The sequence below is a fragment of the Calonectris borealis genome, chromosome 11 (assembly GCF_964195595.1).
Source record: "Calonectris borealis chromosome 11, bCalBor7.hap1.2, whole genome shotgun sequence".
Taxonomy (NCBI): Eukaryota; Metazoa; Chordata; class Aves; order Procellariiformes; family Procellariidae; genus Calonectris; species Calonectris borealis.
Window position 1 is genome coordinate 7,121,456 of NC_134322.1, and position 17,899 is coordinate 7,139,354.

A 17,899-nucleotide genomic window follows, 5' to 3' on the forward strand; every position below is an offset into this window, starting at 1 on the left:
GCCACTTATTAGCATCCACCTCCAGCTGCTGGCTGATCACACAGCAGAGAAGGTTAAGTGTCACTGGAGCTTAGCAGCAAGATTGGACCTGCCCTTCTCCAGCTGCATCCGTTGTGCTCTTGGGGCTGGGCCAGGCTCAAGACAGAGGATCTGACAGGGTGGAAAAGGAAATTCTGTGCATTCCTCATCCATAGCCTACATGCCAAGTGAAATGCAGCGATGAGCAGCCAGACCGGAGCGCTTGTCTGAGGCTTCATTCTAGCTGCAAAAATTGCAATGAGTTTAAAGCAAAGTTATTGAGTTGGGTCCAGGGAAACCAGGCTGCCTAGGGTTATGAAATCATTTGCCCTCCAGTACTAGTGCAACAGGTGAAATGTTACGAGGAGCATAAATCCTGGGATGTACCCTCCAAAGATTGAATTCTGGCTTAGGAAAAACACCTGCCCTGAAATGTTCTGAGCATGTGATTTTAATTTTCTTTGACCTTTTCGTGTCTGTCCTTAGCCAGGCACAAAAATATCCTCCTCAGAAAAATTTCTGCCTGGAAATGATGGTCCTTTTTCCCCAAGTCCTTTTAAAGGGAAGAAAATTGCTTGTCTTCCAGAAATATGCTGCTATGAACAAGCAATGCATGAACTGCCTGTTCGGAAAAACAGCACGTTCTGCAGGGGGAATTCTCTCAGTGCTCATCCGTGCTCATACCAGCTATATCCTAACAAACACAACTGCAATGAAATTAAAACGCAACAGCAGTAAAATCCAAATAAACGCAATGTGACCTTGATAATTAACAGTTGAAAAATCCAGCTTTTGGTTCCCTGCTCCCTCCTGCCGGTGCATTATTAACTTTGTAAATGGAAATCTCCCATGAGCAGAGTCATGGCTGCTAATCACAGCGTCCTAACAAATGCTGGTGTGAGTAGTTTCCCTTCATTGCCTCATCTGCCTTCAAGGTTTTGGGGGGACTGTACTCCATCCCCACAATACCAGCCTCTCATTTTAGCTCCTGCATTTCATCCCTTAAAGCCCTGTGCAGTTTGCTGGCTTGCCCCAATTGCAGGTCACATCCCCCCGCAGAACTGTCCACCCCGGTTAATTTTAATCCCACAGCATAGCTGGGGCTCTGTGGGCGTGAAGAGCATAAAAGACATACGAAGTGCATCACTGTTATAAGAAGTGCTGGAGAAGGGTCTGCCCAATGTCCATGCCCAGGGTTGTCTGTCAGGTATCCAGTGTGCAATCAGACCTTTAAAACCTTCAGTATGATGGAGCTGGAGCCAACAACACTCATGCCACGGGGAAAGAAGACTCATCCCTCATAAAACATAACCTGTGTCTTCCCACCCCAGCAGCCAAGACACCATCCAATACCACCGTGGCACTTCATCCACTGCCATTCTTGTTCCATCTATGGTTGCTGACTTGGGTGGGACATCAGTTCTGGTCCAGGACAGTTTGGAGAGAGCTCCACAGTAAGGTTTGAGTCCAGGCATTTCTGGCAAATCTGATTCAGCAACAACGCCAAGTTTGGAGGCCTGGCTTTTGAAAACTCAGCTAAAATCACTTGTGAACAGAATATGTCTGGGAGATGGTGCCAACAGCCAAAGTGAAACAAACTGCTCAGAAGAGTCTTGCAGGAAGCTGGTCGAGCTGTATTGGCATTGTCCACACAATGTTTTCTTCACCACAAAAACAGTCTTTCTGCCATTGCTACCACTAATTTCACTCCACTGCTTGTAAAACGACTCCTGTCTTTGTAAATCTGTTTCCTGAAAGGTTTTATAACCCTCCCATTTGCATCACTCAGTGTGGGACTCGCTTCAAGCCATACAGCAGGTGCATGACCCAAATCCACTCAGTGGTCACCTCTAGTCACTGCTAAGTGACATCTGCTTGAAGGAAGGTGCAACACTCTTTGGATACCGATCCACCCCAGCACTACTGCAATCCAGGAAAGAGGATGAATTTGAGGAGGGAAAAGCCAAGAAAAGCAATATGTGAGGCACCATTACAAGGGGACTTCTCCAGAGCTCTCCATACTATACGTACCAAACTAGAAGTACCATAGCATAAACTATCCCCAAGTTGACCTAAAAACACTGCTGCCTCCACATGAGGAACAGTTTCAGGCTGAGATGACTCTGAGCTCAAGAGGGTCAGGCTGCGGATATCGGCCCCATGCAAGAAATGGGTCACAGATCAGTGGAGATCCAAGTGTGCAGGAGGTAGTTGGTAGAGATGTCACTTGGGACCGTTTGTCCATCAAAGGGCTTAGTTAACAGCTGTATCTGATGCCAGTGGCAACATACTTCATATATTCATGCTAGCTAAATGGCTTTTGGTGTTTAAACTTGCCCGCACCGATGCTTCTTTCAGCTGGATATGATACTCTCAACATCCTTCCTAAACCATCCATAGTTGTCTCCTACAAATTGAAGTTGGTCTTCATTCAGTGCTGATTTCTGCTCAAACTCAAGTTCATGTTCCTCCAGCCTAAATGGCCGACGTAAAACTCTGGGATAAATATCAGCAACAACTTGTGTTCCTTGGATAGAGTGGAAACCTCCCCAGGAAGGATAATTCCTGTGGGTGCAGGAGGCAGAGCTTGCGCTGAGTTGGTACAGGGTTTGGTCCTTGTTGAAGAACAAGCGACACAAGACCCACAGCTTTTCTTCCACATTTCTTCACAGAAAACAGTCGTGATCCAGGAACAGCCTCGCAGCACGTGTCCTAGAAGGGTAAACAACTGCGCTACTTTTAAAGCAGTGCAAACAGAACTACGATAACATGGACCGAACTCCGTGTCCTAAAAGGGTTTTTCCAACCCTGTGTCCTACGGTCCTGTTCCTTTGACCTTGCCTTTCTAACGTTAACACATACCACACATTTTTCAAAGAGCAACCAGCAAAATGAGATACTTCACTGCATTTGATCCTCCCTGGGAGAGATGAGAACAAAAACTCCTAATGCACGTTAATCCCATCACCAGAGCACTGCTGAAAGATGGTTGATACTTGGGATAGGAGCACTTGCAAGGGATAGGAAAGCCTATAATCTTACCAAGGCTCCCACAACCCACCCCAGCACTGGCTGCCTATCAGTGGTTGATGAAGTCTCAAATATAATTTGTCCACCGTAAATAAGTCCATAGCAGGGATCATTCATGATCACTAAGCACCATGGTTCAGACCCCACAGGCTGCCTGTGTAATATGTGTCGCACCAGGACCGAAGGTGGCCCGGCGGTTTGGGTGATGGACAGCAAATGCACATGGGCCAAATCCCTTCCTCAGCAGGAACCCTTGTGCCTCCGTCTCAGAAAAAACCCAGAAGGAGACAACCTGCATCCATGAGAGCTTCATAAGCCACTTGTCTAGGGGAGAAGAAACCCTCTAACAAATAGAATGAATCATTTTTTAGCCCAAACAAGCACAGTCTAGAGAAAGGGTGACACCTTCAATGGCAGGAAAGGAGAACCAAGCAGCAATTTCCATCCTGGGGCTGGGGCAGGTGGCAGCAGCAGCCGCCGGGGCCGTGTACAGACTTGTCCTCATTTTTATCCTTTGACCCTCTCCCCCGCCAGCAGCTGAGCCTTGTTTACTGGCATTTCGGCAGCCCATCTCCTGTTTCCATTAACCCTCAGAGGAGGTGAGAGGGAGATCAGGAACGGGCTTGTCAGGCTGGGCGGTTGGTGCTCGGCACGAAGGGCAGCGAGCTGCTCTCAGGCACCCCCACGGGGAGAGGCTGAGCCAATATTTATCGATGGGGGAAGCGTGGAGACGGCAACCTGACATGGGCTTGCTGCCTTGCCTGGTACCCAGCAGACAGGGAGAGACAGAGCAGTTATAACGACTCAAGTCGCCAGCTTTGCCTCCAATGTCGCACGTCTGGGAGGCCTTTCGCTGTTCTGATGATTAGACAGACTGTGTCAAAACTAGCCCCGCTCTGCCTTCGGGCTGTGTTTGTTCAGCACGGAGATGAGACATTTTCAGAATTCCTCCACCGGGTATGACCTTGTAAGAGAAGAAAATCCAAAGGACCTGTCCCCTCCAAGTGACACCATGGAGACTTCAGTGCTCCTGGACAACCATGCCCCATGGGTTAAATCCGAGAGTTTATCATAAACAAATGAAGGGGAAATACTGTCCTGCTGACAGTCAGAGCCACCGAATCCAACTGATCTGAGCCGCTTCTGGCCAAACAGATCAGAGATGAACGATACCTGTTATAGGCACAAAGGCACATCGCCCTTGCTCCCTCTGATAACCCTGCAGTTGCTGCAGCATGGCTGGTACCGGGGCTATAGCTTGGGGTTATTAGTCCTGAGCCTTCCCAGCTACGAGCCAGGACAGTGCTGCACTGTGAATGCTCAAATAAACCCTGCTCCGGGGAGCATACATCTAAGAAAAGCCCTCCCAAGTCTTCACATTTTCAATACATAGTGAGAAATGAGCTCTGCTTAATTGCAAGATCATCAAGTTTTAGATTTGGGATATTTATATTCATGGAGTTTGGCTTTTCTCTTCTTTTTTCCTTTTTCTTTGTGGAATTTATCGCTAGCAACAAGGAAGAAATTTCTTCTTTGCAACGCTGCCAACTGCAAGGCATCAGCCCGTGGTTTGGAGAAATCCCATTTTACAAGATAAATGCTGAACCTAATGACAAACTGCCATACAGTTGTTCAGGATGGATAGACAGACAGACCGTATCTCCTTCTAGTCCATGTGTGTTTCAGTCCAGCTGCACTCAGTCAGCCTGGCTTAGCCGTAGGTATATTTGTCATACAGGGACCCGAATGATAGCGAAGGGCACAGATTTATCATTATTCCTGCAAGCGCACGTTCAGCCCCCTGTGCCTGGGAATTACCAAATGCCACAAAGAACAAATTGAGGATTAAAAGGACCCCTCGGTCCCTGCGATGTCCTGCTTTGCTGCTGGCCCCGGGGACTGAGCGCTCCCCTTCTCTTTGTCTCTGCTCCGGACTTGGGCAGGTGGCGAGCCACTCGCCGGACTAGACAGCAGCCTTCCCTGCTGCCCCGTCATCATCGGGGTGCTGATGAATATCCCTCTAACTGGAATTAGGGATTCTCCAGACCAGCCCTCCAATTGGAGAAATTAGCTAGTTTATTCCAATAAAGATGCTAATATGGGGGGCTTTGTGAAGGGCGAGAAATTCCCATTGTCATTCAGAAGCAATTTGTAGCGGATTTAAAGCCTTTGAAAAGGTGATGTGCTGGTGGCTGGGTTTGTATAATACCCGTCCCGAAATTCACAGCTGAGCATTCTTCCCCTCCATATGCTTCAGTGCTGCCCAATTTGTATTCCCCCGGCAAGGAGGTGCTGGAGCAGAGCAGCGAGTGATAGCGAGCCACCGGCAACGGCAAGGGGAGGGTGGCTGGTCCCAGGGAGGGGGACATCGCAGCCGTGCATGGTGGGGCTCCATGCTGGGCTGGCGGGGAGGGGGATGCTGGACTAACCTCTCTGCCGGGGCGGGCTGCACGCTGCTTTGGAGAAGAAGGGTCTTAGATGCCTTCACCCAAGAGTATTAATCATTTAATGCTTCTTCAGTGTCTTCATGCCATTTTGCTGGCACTGAACTCCTCCACGCGACTCCTTTGCTTTATGGAGCTCCAAACTTCATTATTCTTTATTTCTAGATTTAAGTCATCAACTCTGGACGTGATTGAGACTGAACTTAACACCATCTCTCCAGAACCAAAATCCTTAACTGAATTTTCCAATTGAATTTAATTTTTCCCCAACACTCTCTCTTCAGATGTAGCCTTCTGAACGGAAGACTACACAGGCTGGTGTCTTGCCTGAGGCACCTAATGGGACTGAATTATCTAGGGAGGCTTAGGTTCTCCAAACTGTTTGGCAGGTTACGTTTTATGGACCTCCTAGCCAGACTTGCCTCTAATGCAGTCTCTGCAGGAAACCTAATCAGCATTTTAGCAACAAAGCACTTTTGCAAACTGCAACCTAAATTCACATAAAACCCAAATGCCTCCCCAAGCTACTCTATGCAGATTGCTCTAGGAGATATAATGATACAAAAATGTTTCTCTAATCTAACAGCTGCCTGGAAATGGAGGTAGAGCTCTGTACCACAGTGAGGGACTATTTTTGCTGAGGGGGCATCCTCTTGCCGCTGACCTTGTATCCTTTGCTCTTTCCATCTTGTGATGTAAAGTCGAGGAATGACAGCCGAAGCCATGAGCAGCTGGGGTTGCTCCCCAGAAGCCCAGATGCACTTGACTCCTGTCCGTCTCTCTGTCTCTATAGCTTTATCTGTGCGAAGCCTGGCACTGAATTTAATGTTTCCTGTGGATTGCATCGCTCCTCTGAGTCCATATAACTGACAGGGGCTGCTCTACTGTAAATGTTACGCTAAGGCCCCCACTCAGCCAGGTATTTCAACTTGTGCCTAAATTCAAGCATGGGATGGCCACATTGAACCCAAGGGATTACTCCCATGCCTGCTGCAAATACCTTGAGGTCAGATGGTTTAGAAGCACAGGCGAGGGAGGAGGGATATTTCCACCTGGTCAGGATCCTGCCTTTGCCCATGGACCACGGCCCCACTCAGGACAGGACACTTGACCAGGTCAGAGCCCATAAATACTCACTCTTAGCCACGGCGAGGAGGACTCCTTGGCTGCAGCCGCTGGCAGGCTCGTACCCAGAGATGTGAAGCTCAACAGCCTTTTCCACGGTATCTTTGCATTTTTCACCGGGGACTCTGGCAGAGAAGCGATGTGCCCACATGCAGCTTTTCAGCAGCGGTGAACTCCTGGCGTGGCAGAATTATAAATCCTCTGTTGAACCAAGGCTTAAATATTTCCTCTAGCAATACCTGGCAACAGAAAGGACTTCTAGTGTTTCTCAGTAGCCATGTGTGCATTTACTGCTCAGGCTGCAGTTGAACCGATATCGGGTTTTGATGCTTAAAGCAAGCGCCAATTTAAAAGTAATAGATAAAAGAATATTAATAAATGGCTGCATAGGAAAAAAGGAGGCTTGGTCCCCAGCCAGGGCAGCTGATGCATCTGTGAGATTTTGCTTGGCTGTGCAGCCTGGCTTGCCACGGGTCTCTCGTGTGACCAGAGCGCAGATGAGGATCATACGGAGTAGGAGAGCAGTCTTGGCTGAGCTCAACTTTATGCTCTGAAATAAGCTAAATTCAGCTCTAAAACCCCCTGAGTAGGGATTACAGAATCTGTTTGTGATCACAAAGCACTACATAATTGTAACTGTACACTTCTTTTCTTATCTTATTTGCAATGTTGATATGAACTTTAATGAAAATGAGGGAAAAAATGTTTCTCAGACATTTTGGCCAGCTCTGAAGCAATGCTTTGCATTATCTACCCAGAAAGAATAGCTCTATTAGCACAATAGCTTTTTTTTTTTAACCTCTTGAAAAATGGAGTGAAGATAGTATTTTATTTTTGGTTTCCAGTTGGCTTCATTTCCTACATGGGGCTCAGAACTGGGGAGTTGTGCCTTTTCCCTGCTCCTTGATCAGGATGGGGCCACGGTACCCTCCTCCCAAATGCAACAGGGAAAGGAGCAGAAAGGAACCAATTTCACGGAAATGTCCCAAAAAGGTGGGTCAGGCCCAAGCCAAGGACAAGTGTAAAGATCAGAGCAGAGACCTAGCAGCACGCGTTGACAGCACCTCCACACTGAAGCCTTCACAGGGGAGAGGGGAAAGGAAGGGCTGCCTCGCTCCAGGCAGAAAACGCGCCGCTTTGCAGTCCATCCCGCACTGGTTCACTGCCGGGCTCCAGTCTGGAGACATAGATGTCCTCCCCATGGTGAAGAAACCCCATAGAGAGTTAAATGCACCCCACAAAACATAGGCTCCATCACCCGCCTGGGGGGTCAGGTCTCAGCTCCTTGCGTGGGTAACATAGCGTAGGTGTCGGTAGCTTGGTGGCACTGGGAGGATAAACAAACACATCTCTCTGCTTCCCAGCCTTTCCTCGATGGTTCCACATCCTTATGCTCTGCAGTTTAGGCTCTCGGGGACCCCGTTTTGGTTTAGCCCATGATGCACTGAATAGAGGAAAGGGGCTGGAAGGAAGGGTGTCCTTCCCCAGACACATGGTCCCCACGGGGGGTTTCTCGGTGCCACCATCAGCCCTACCAACACAGCTGGGTCGTCACCTCCTGAATGGTGCCATTGTTCCTGCCTCCAAAAGAAAACAGACACAGGAGGCATTTCCACCCAAAGAAAACCAGTTTCCACTGGTGACTTTTCCCCCTTTGCTCGAATATCCTCCCTCCCTCCCTTTCAGGGCCCCCGTAGCTTTCCTTTGTGCCTCTTCCAGGATGAAAAGAGGTAGTCATTGATTGTATTAATAATTCAGAGCCTAATCTCACGGACGGGTGTTCATGGCCCGTGAGGTAGCAATCTTTCATCTTGAGATCAGGATTAGCCAGATCTTTTAGAGGTCAAGGAAGATAGCTGCAGCGTGGAAAATGCCTTCAAAATAATATGTTTAGGCGACTCTTGTGCATGGATGAAAATGGCAAATGAAAAGCTCATGTGTCTGATAATCTCCATTGCCCCTGCATCTCAACCTGGTGATGCCCACAAACCCTTGAAGATGACTTCCATCATCTTCAGTGAGCTGTGGAGTGATCTCTGCCACGTGCCCCAACCCATCAACACTCCCCAGATCATCTGAACCCTCCTGCTCCTCAGGACAGCCACCTGCCTGCTGATGATGGATCTTGCACTACCATCCCTCTTCTCCCACGGCCAAGCTCCTCCTTTAACTGCCTACTCAGTTGTGTTGTCTTAATCATTCTGAAAGGACAAAGTGTACTGGCACTATTTGCTTTGTCTGTTTTGTGGCCAAGCAGGCAAATTCATCTTCAGTACAAGTACGTGAAACTGGTCACACCCACTAAATTGGGGATTCCCAGGACAAGCAAAGAAAAGGGAAATCTGAATATTCTGGATTTAACTTTCACCTGGCTGTACTTTACACACCGGGAGCAAATTTATACCACTGCTCTTGGAGCCTATCTAAAAGGCCAATAGTCCATTCTCCATTGAGTCCTTCTCTTCTCCCATGATCCACAGTTATCTGCTGCATCTACGCTAATGCCCTGTTAGCTGGGTGTTGCTCTCACCCTGGGGGCGAAGCTCATGCGGAAGGGTGCCCGTGGAGGGGTGCCGTTACACCTACACCTACGTGCTACACCTTGCTGGGTGTTTATGGCGGAAATGGCAAGGTCAAAGACATGCACCTTGCACTTGAAACTGTAGGTGCCAACTCCTGTTGCGATGCCAAAGATTAACGGCACGCTGATAAGAGCTGGGGGAAGTGGCCGGCGGAGACTTCTGAGAGCTCCCGCGCGTGCGGCTGGGCTTTGCTCGGCTGTGCTTTGGTCGGCGCCTCCCTGCTTCGGGGCGCCCGGTTCCCAACAGGAACCAGGCTCAGCACCAATTTGCTGCCGCCGCGATGCTCTGCCACTGTTACCAAGGCACTTCCAGCACCCTGTGCATTAGCATTTCTTCTGTCTTGTGCTTTGTCTTCTCAGGGAAGCACTTCCACAGTACAACCAAAGACCATATGTTTGAGGTGGCGACCCCCCCCCGAACAGTGGTGGCACAGTCCCCAAGTGCTCAGATTAGTAACGCTCCAGCGTACGGTATTTTACAGCCTGGGACTTGAGCCCGACCCACTGTGCACACCTGCAGGAAGGCCTGGGCTTGCGATCACTTCTCCCCTCCTCCTCTTTGTCTGCTGCGTTCACTTGGGCTTCTCTGAACGAGCAGTTTACCTTCTCTCAGGCACGGTTTGTGCCTGGTTTCCTGTCTGTGCAGCATCCCAGGCCTGACAGAAGCGGCTCTGTCTGTACTATAATATCCAGACACCACAGTATCCAGAACTGTGAACTGATTTGCAAATAATTATTACGGAAGGAAGCTGCTCCTTCTATAGCTGATAACTTATCTGGTATACATCAGGCTTTCCCCAGTCTTTTCTCTGTTCCTGCTTTAACAATTCATCCCCAAACACGTTATTCCTTTGTCAGGACTATACACCCGTAGTATCCACATGTAAGAAAAAGACCTCTTTGATGGCAGGGTTTCCGTAGCAGGGCTGTTTAGATTTGTTGTGATTAAATCACATCCATTTTCTAATTTGTACCTAACACACACTCAAATCCCTCCTTAAGCCTAAGCTGCACAGGCACATTTTGTCTTCACTGCTGACTTAATCAAGCAGCCGAGAGCTGCTGTGTGCTCTCTGCAATTGTCTCTTGCACTGGAAAAAAAAAAAAAAACAAAGGGGAGAAAGAAACACTTTGCAAAGGGCTGCTATTATCCACGCACTACGGCGACAGCATATTTAGCGTGTTTGTGGCTCTGGGGCTGCAGTAATTAATTGTGTGTCTGACACTCTGGCTGGCAGAGCCTTGCACCCAGAGCTTTCCCATCACAGCGGCAGAAAAGCAGGCACCCTGGTACCCATGCATGCCAAAATCAGTCCCCTAGGCCTTTATGGGAGGGGGGTGCTCACCCCGATGGTGGGGGAGGCTGGAGGGGGGGCTGCCACACCGCCCAACTCCAGGCAATGCTGAGTGCTGGGATAGCTGGGGCAGGGGGGCTACACCGAGGGGCTGTTAGGGCAGCCTGGGGTCTCCATTCCTTCCCCATTGCATGAACACAGCCCTGCAGAGGGTCCGCTTCCCGCTCCCCGCTTCCGACCCCAGTCCTTGCCACAATCCCCCGTCAACGCAAAGATGCTCTCCACGCCTATTCATGCCCCAGTCGCTGGAGAGGGGGTGCCCCCCAAACCCCGCTTGCCCTCCATACCCTCCCGCTGCAGGTGGAGCATCCCCATCCCTCGGGGAGGGGATGTACCCCGCAAGCCCCACTCCACCTCCCCCAGCCCTGGCTGCTTGCGCAGCCAGAAGGGGTGCCGGGGGTAGGGGGGTTTTGCAGCGGGGACCCCCCCCCAGCTCCCCCTCCGCCTGGCCGGGGGCTGCGCCTGCCCTCCCTCCGCCGCTGCATGTTAACGACGCTGCTCAGCGTGTGCGGAGGGAAGGAGGGAGGGAAGAAAGAGGGAGGGAGGGGACCTCCCTATCTGGCTCTATCTCCTCCGCCGCCTCTCACATGCTCCGGGAGGGCGATGCGGCTCCCCGCGTCCCGCTGAGCGAGGCCGCGCTGCACCCCGGCGGGGCTGCCCTGCGCAGGGCAGGGGGGGCTGCCCGCGCTCTGCGGCTGGCCTTTCCCGCCCCCCCCCCCCGCCACCGCCACTTCTGCCCTTGGGTTTTTTACGATTTTCTTTTATTTAGTTTTCTTTTATTTGGTTTTATTTTTTGTTTTCTCTCTCCCTCCTGGAAAAAAATAAGCCGCCGCTCCCTGCACCGACCCCCGCGGCGGGCTGGAGAGGCTGATGCGGCCGCTAAGGTAAGCGGGGGCGGGGGGCTGCGCGGGGCCCCCCCGGCCGCATGCTGCCCCGGCTCCCTGCATGGCCCTTCCTCCGCGGGACCTGTTGAGGCTGTCGCTCCCGGTCTCCGGCTGCCTCCTCCTTCCCGAGCCGTTTTGATAAGAAACCTCGATTCTTCCCATTTTCTCTGCCCAACTCGCTCCCTCTGTCCGGCTTGATACTAGCTTGGCGTGCATGCGGTTATTCATTTATCCTTCCTTCTGATGGTTGCCACTAAAAATGCATCCTGCTGGGCTAAGTCAGTCGAGTAATTCCTTGCAGACCACTGATGAGAACTGAAAATATCCTCGCCAATATTTTCCCCTTCCCGTTGGATAGCTCATCACGGGGCTGATCATGATTATCGAGACCGGAGCGCTTCGTTTGCAGAGACACAAAGCTTTCCCTGAACTCCCGTGGTTGCAAAGCGCTGGGGTGTTTCGAAGCTCCGAGGGAAAGAAGGGGGGGTGTGACAGCTGGACAGATGTGGGACATGGGCAGGGACGGCCACATCCGTGCGCAGGGAGAGGATGGGCAGCTGGAGCATGGCTGGCCGGGGGGAGACTTTGCTCCTGATGAAGAGTCCGTAAATAGCCCATAACCTCAGCCAGGAGCCGGGGGGCAGGGGTAGAATATAGCCCCCAGTCAGGACATTTCAGAGGCACCAAGCCGGAGCAGCCCCTGTCGAGGCTTTCTTCCACTCTTGGGACCTGCACGTTGCCCTTTCTAAATATTATATACATTTAAGGAAACCGGGCTGTGTTTGCAAGACAGGTGCTTTTTGTTGTGGTGGTGGTTGCAAGGCAGGAGATGAAAGTTTGGTGTTGTTTTGATGTGATTCTTGATTGCTGCCTGTTGGAGTAATTGCATCGCAATTGCTCAGAGGTAGAATCAATTTCCCCAAATTGAGATTTTAATGGGAGCTCGCAAGCTGCTGTTATGTCATGTGGTTTAAGGCGGCGTTGGGTTGCATTTATTTTATAAACTGGATACTTTTGCAGACGGCGCAGGGATAACAGCACCACCCAGCGGGGCCGCAGCCCCAGCCCAGCCCTAGTCCCAGCCCAGCCCTGGTCCCACCCCTGCTCCCAGCCCAGCCTCCGCCCAGTCCCAGTCCCAGTCCTAATGTCAGTCCCAGCCCCTGTCCCAGTCCCAGTCCCAGCCCCCGCCCCCGCCCCCGCCCCAGCCCTAGTCCCAGCCCAGCCCTAGTCTCAGCCAACCCTGGTCCCAGTCCTAGTCCCAGCCCAGCCCTAGTCCCAGCTCAGCCCTAGTCTCAACCCAACCCTGGTCCCAGCCCTAGTCCCAACCCCAGCCCTAGGCCCAGCCCAGCCCCAGCACCCACTCCAGCCCCAGCCCTAGGCCCACTCCCAGCCCCAGCTCAGCCCCGAGCCGAGCACACCTGGGAGGACTGCCGCTGCCACCGTCTGAGCTGCTCCTCCTCCACATAAACTCCCAGTTTCATTTGCCGAAATACCTATAGAGGTGCTGGAGTAAAGCTGTTTGGGTTTTTTTTTTCTTCCAGAAGAAGGAATGTCTCTTTCTCAGATATTCAGGAAAAAGTTTTAAATCAGCTGATGGCACTGTCACTTAGTGTTCCATGCAGGAAAGGTGTCCTGTGATGGGTTGTGTTTCTGGCCATTACTGTCAGGAATTGACAGAAGGGGATCTGGGAAAGGTGGTTGGGTTTCACAGAGCTTTTTCCATAGGATCCTTCAAACACCCCTTTCTCAAAGGGCTGAAGATGTAGATTTGCAAACACTCGATGCCATCTCCCACCTTTAAATGAGATCCAGGAGATGTCCTTAGCTGACCTAAGCTAAGGTCAGGTTGGTTAGAGGGGGAGGAATTAGGGAGCTATGTTTGTCCTTTCTCAAGATACCAGTCGTTTTTAAAAGCAGCAGAGAATGACTGTTGCGTTACACAGACTGGTTTCTGTCTCTGCTGATAAACACGCAGTTCTCTGCGATTCTTCTGTGCTGTTTATTTTTTGGCAGTTCAGATTTATCCATCTTTTCTGCTGAGCTGACATTTGGCCATTCAAGCTTGGTCTTGGGAACCTCCCAGCCCACCTTTTATTTTTTTTAGAGGGGAGCCCAGATGTGAAGAAGATATACTGAAGAGATAGTGCTTGATATTTACCCCAAAGGGGAGACTGGGCCAGGAAGACCAGCGCCCTGCAGAGAACTAAATATACAGATGGTGAATTCCAGCCAGCCCTCCAAACACTGCCGAACAAGGGATGGTTACATGCTCCCATGTGTAGGAGTCAGGCCTCACCCCACAGGGCTTTGCAAGCAAGGGAAAGGGAGAGACACGAATGAATGCCACCAGTCAAAAAAAGTTGACGTGATGAACTCTATTTGCCTGAAAATATCCCTGCTTGTTTTGCTTTCTGTCATGGGTGAGGCTGGAAGTTTTCCACCAGCCCATCTTCCCTTCCCCTTGTCCAACCTGGCGAGCATTTAAGGTGACTTTCATGGCTGTGAGCTTGGAGCAGGCATTTCGAAGAGAGAGCCCACAGCAGGGATACGCACGACGACTTCAGTTGGGGCTGCTGTTAATCAGTTAATCTGTGGCTGCAAAGATGCAGGTCAACAAAGCATTCTTACTATTTTATTTATTGGTGTTACAAAGCTGTATTTCATTCCACCTTCAACCCACTGGCCTCTTTTTACACAGCCAGATTGGCGAGTCTAATGTTCGCAGGGGCAGCTGTGGGGAGGTGGATTAGCTAAAACAGCAAATCCTCTGCACTTCGCTAGGCAGGAGCGGGTCGATCTGCAAAGCCCAGCTCCGTGCTGTCACCTCCGCCTGCCCCATTCCGTCACCGGGAAAGTTGAGTGCAGGGCACTAGCGAGACCTTGGTGGGACACTTTCTCTGCCAGCTGCTTTACCAAGTGGTGTTAGTAGGGTTGGTAGGTTAGTAACCTACGGGTTAGTAGGGAAGGGGGTTTAGATGCGTATTCGGCAGCTTTGAGGTCTATAGCTCAGGGAGAGCGTCTGCTCATGATGTCAGCCAGGCAAACTGTAAAATGATAAAAAAATTGAATGATGAGTAAAAGGAGGGTCTTTCAAATGAAATGCAGTGTTTTCCAGTATTGCAAACATGAGAGGTGTGGCTGTTACTGCAGAAAGAGAAGGGGTTTTTTTATGTTTTCTTCTTCTTCAGAGGTTTTTTCTTTAATAAGGGAACTGTTCAGAGCACAGGTGTTTGGTTTTACTTCCACGACCATTTTGGAATCAGTTGTCAAACCTCTCCAGACAACAGTTTGCAGGGTTCCACTCCAAGCTTCCTTTTTTCCTCCTTTAAGGAGCGATTTCCTTTTTGCTGCTCACTCCGAACACATATCATTGCCGAACCTTTCAGGATTAGCTTCCTGCACGGGTGATCACGGCTTATCCCAGCCAGGCCACGAGCAGCGTTCATTGAACACCTTGTCCCGAGGCAGAGCAGGCAAAGGCACGTGCTGAAGCCGTGCGGAGATAGTTGCGTGGAGAGTGGCCACACAGAAAGTTCATGGGAGAGTCAGGAGCAGACCAGGAGCCCTGACATCCATTCCTCTAACTACTAGTTACAGTCCTCAGAAATACCCATGTTTACTATTTTAGCCATATAATTACAGGTAGTGAATAATTCCATTAGGAAGGCTGTAAGGGGAGGTATCATCTGTAAACCTTAGGGTTCAAATTAGACACCACTAATTCATTCAGCCCCACTGAAGCCCGCAGCCATGCACGGTGTGACGCAGGGCAGAGAAAAGTAAAATTCAGACGAGCGATGCCAGCTGAGTTTCCCCTGGGAACTGGGAATCTTCCTGCTCATCCTGCACATACCTGCCGTACCTTGCACGTCACCCCCTCCGTAACGACACCAAACACGAGAATCAACGTGTAGATGACCACGGAGGTGCCTTTGCCCCCGGAGCTGAGCCGCTGCACAGCGTAACTCCGCTGTGCCTCAGAGGTGTTTGCATTTTAGCGGTGGGTGGTTTCCCACATGCTGTTTGCAAAGAGCATTGGGCTCGGCGTGGCCTAAACGGGGAGCCCCGGCCGGGCTTCAAGAAATAAAGAAGCAGGGGAAAACACAGTCACTCCGTGTTTCCAAGCCTAGATATCCCCGTTAAGCAAGGCAGAGATCCAAATTTCACATAACTTGCATTTCAGTAGGTGATTTAAAGTCCAGATCTTTGATTCAGCTAATAAGAAAGGTGAAAGTTATTCCAAAAACGTGGAAGGGGGAGCAGGATTTCAGAAACACACCTTATTTGGGGCCTTTTCCTGCTCTGCAGTTACGGTTTGGACACATCTGTTGTTTTCTCCAGCGAAATCCGCTGCTTTGATCGGTGCCAAAAACAGCAATCCCATTTGCAATGCATGATGCAACTGAGCAAAATCAAGGAGAAATTTTTACAAACTGGAGTCAGGGGCATCGGACCGTTGCTTTATGGCAGCACAGTTTTCCCTACATCAAAGGCAGAAGCTCCAACAAGAGTCTTATTTTAAAAACAATGCCTCAAACTGGATTCCAGTCTATGGTTGCAATGTGTCAGCTTGCCACAGAACGGTAATACCAAAGTGGCTCTTCAGGTCAAAAATCAAACCAGCCTCACAGCAGCTATTTAGCAGCTGGATTTTAAAAGTTCATAATTCAGATGGGTTTTTGAGTTAAAAATAAATAGATCATGCTATATGTCATCAGCCGGCTTAATAGCAGAAGTGATGTTTTTCAGATGGAAATAAAAACAAAAGTTGCATTGCAAGAGGACAGGGTGAGAGCAAGAGGAAGGGATTTGGGGTCTGAAACCCCATCCCCTAGTTCTCTCCCCCCACCTGGGCTCTCCCCAGCTCGTGGACCCTCTTCCTCCTCCCCCCAGGCTCCTTCCAGCCTCCCCATGCCCCTTCCAGCTCCAGCTGCCTACACATCCCATCAGCACGCATTTCTTCTTGGGTGGTAGCAGCAGCTGGCAGGGTTTGGACATATTTGCCCCTGTTTGACATCCCCCACAAAGAGGTGCTTCGAGTAGGCGTTCCTCCCACACTGCCTTTGCTACAGGTCTGGATCCGGCCTGCCAGCTTTCATCTCCTGCCCAGCTCAGCCCGATCTGGCAGCTCTTCTGTACACAGAGCTCCTTCTGACTTTAGTGGACATCATCTGAGTGCAGCTGTAGGAGGATCAGGACCAAGACAGATCTCCGGTCAAGCAGGCAAGGCCTTAGGATTTTTGGATCCCATCTGGGTCCCAGATGGAAAAGCTTCAGCATTTTAATTCCTCTTGCAGCCTGGATAAAGCCCCAGTGAAGCTCCTCCTCCATTTGGAGGCAAGGGGGCTCAAACCCCTCAAGGAGAACTACATAGGTGTTAATAGATATCTTTGCTGCTTGGGTATTTACTCCCATCTCCTCTTCCTCACCTCACCTTCCATGGGATATTTGTTGTATCACAGATTCAATCTGCGACAGGGAGGAGATCACATTGGAGACTTTAAGCTACCATCACTCCAAAACATCACACCTTAAGGGTGTTTGTGAGGCGGAAGAGAAGGGTGTTTCCAAGGACAACTAAAAGCAAAGTCAAGGAGCATCCCAGGCCTATACCAAGCTGCAGGAGGAAAGACCTGTTGTTAAAGGGCATTTACAGAGTTGGGAGAAGGGTTGTGTAAAACAACCAGCATCCTTTTATTCTTTGTACAAGATCCTCAAGAGAAAGGAGATGAAACATTAGGATGGCAAGGGGGCACTCAGTCAAAGGAGGGCTAATGATGTAAAACAGAGAAGTTAAAGCATATTAATTAAAGTGTATTACACCCGTGGGCACTCTCATTTAGAAGTGAAGTTGTCTTAGTTCGCTGCAGCTAAAACACCCTTCAAGAGAAATTTTAAATAAATCCAAGTGGGCTGTTAAGGGGATGCCTCCCTCCTGGCCTAGCCCTCTCCTGGGTGGAGCAGATCCCTGGGATGGTGGGGCTGCAGATCCAATCTGCTCACCTCCTCGTGCTGTGGCATCGCAGGAGGTGGAAAAGAGCAGGATTTTGAAGTCCAGAAGGCAAATCCCTGTGTGCTTCGAGCTGCTGCTCCATCTACATGGTCCGTGAGCAGGGAAGGTGCTCCCAGACTGCCATCTGCCCAGGGGCTGCCAAAGGGTCTCTAAGGGGTGCTTACAAGGTGAGACCCCCAGAACAACGGTACCAACAGAACTGGTGAGACTTTCCTGCAGCGAGAGCTGAAACATCCAGGTCTATACATGGCCTGGTGGTGCAGACGAGGCTGTGCTGGAGGCCCTGAGAGAGCGTAGGTACATGTTAGTCCTCTCCATCAGTCCTCAGCGGGCTGGCAGCTAGATTCCGGGACCCCTGACAGTCGTCACCAAGAAGAGTTGGGCTAATGATAAGGATCTATGAGACTTGCTGTTTCTGAGTCATCTGGGCTTACTTCATCGTTGCCAGT